We start from the raw sequence: 1,106 nt of genomic DNA, 5'->3' as shown, positions 1-1,106 counted from the left end.
CCCTGCCCCCGGTCCCCCCGGTGCCCCCCAGCAGCCACGCCTCATGGCCCCAGCATCTCCCGTGTCCCACCCCGAGGCTGCAGAGGGGCCAGCAGAGTCCCTACCTGAGGCGTACACCAGGCGGAGGGGGGTCCTGACTGTGGCCACGGGGACCCTGGGCCCCGGGCTGGGTCTGCGCTCAGACCCGCACGCTGGGCGAGCGGCCTGGCTGGCGGCCGGGCAGCGACTCCAGTCCGTCCAGGGCTGCAGCCTTATCTGCAAACGGCTTCCTGTTTGCAAAGCCTCAGGCAGAGGAGGGAGTTTGGGAACTCGGGGACATGTGAGAAGTCGGGGTCTCAGGGCCCCTCACTCTTCCCCCCAAACTTCCACACCAGTCCCTTCTTTATGCATCTTTCCTGTTCCTCTTTCTTTCTTTTGAATAAATAAGCATGCGTATTGTGGGAATGCAGCAGAGCAGAAAGGAGAGTGACAATTATCACCTGATATCACAGAGAATACAGGCTGACATTCCACGTGGGTTTCACTCCAAAACCATGAAGTACTCACCTGCTGCTTGCCGAGACCTAATCTGTGCGTGTGTGTGTGCTGAGTCGCTTCTGTCGTGTCTGACTCTGTAACTCTATGGACTGTAGCCCACCAGGCTCCTCTGTCCATGGGGATTCTCCAGGCAAGAGTACTGGAGTGGGTTGCCACGCCCTCCTCCAGGGGATCTTCCTGACCCAGAGATCAAACCCTTGTCTCTTATGTCCCCTGCATCGGCAGGCGGGGTTCTTTACCACTACTGCCACCTGGGAAGCCCTAACCCATGATGAGACCGCAAAAGCCCTCCTCTCACTGGAATTTCATGGAAGGGAACGCAAGCCAGATCCGTGACTGGATGGATCCGGCTTCCGTGTGGCTGCAAGTGGGGCGCGGGGGTGGGGGTGTCATTTAAGAAGACAGTTGGCAAATTAGGATCATAAAAAGCTAGGTTCAAAGATTAACGTTTATTAAGACTGACAAGAGAAGTTATCACAAATTACAGAAGTAGGGACTGACAGATGCCACACACATCCCCAAAGGCATGAGGAAGAACGGACTGTTTATTCAAATTGCCTGACTGTATA

At 56.0% G+C, this 1,106-nt stretch overlaps 1 protein-coding gene across 1 annotated transcript in view; it reads right to left on the bottom strand.

Annotated features, from left to right (window-relative positions):
• Positions 1-628, bottom strand: part of COLEC11 (collectin sub-family member 11) — a 23,944-nt gene extending 23,316 nt beyond the window's left edge. Inside the window, exon 1 of the mRNA XM_010848409.1 lies at positions 546-628. The gene's annotated coding sequence lies outside the window, so the exon portion shown is untranslated. The remainder of the gene's footprint in view (positions 1-545) is intronic.
• Between the last annotated feature and the right edge of the window lie 478 nt (positions 629-1,106).

Source organism: Bison bison, unplaced genomic scaffold (genome assembly GCF_000754665.1).
Source record: "Bison bison bison isolate TAMUID 2011002044 unplaced genomic scaffold, Bison_UMD1.0 scf7180017864266, whole genome shotgun sequence".
NCBI lineage: Eukaryota > Metazoa > Chordata > Mammalia > Artiodactyla > Bovidae > Bison > Bison bison.
This window is presented reverse-complemented; position numbering and strand designations above follow the sequence as displayed.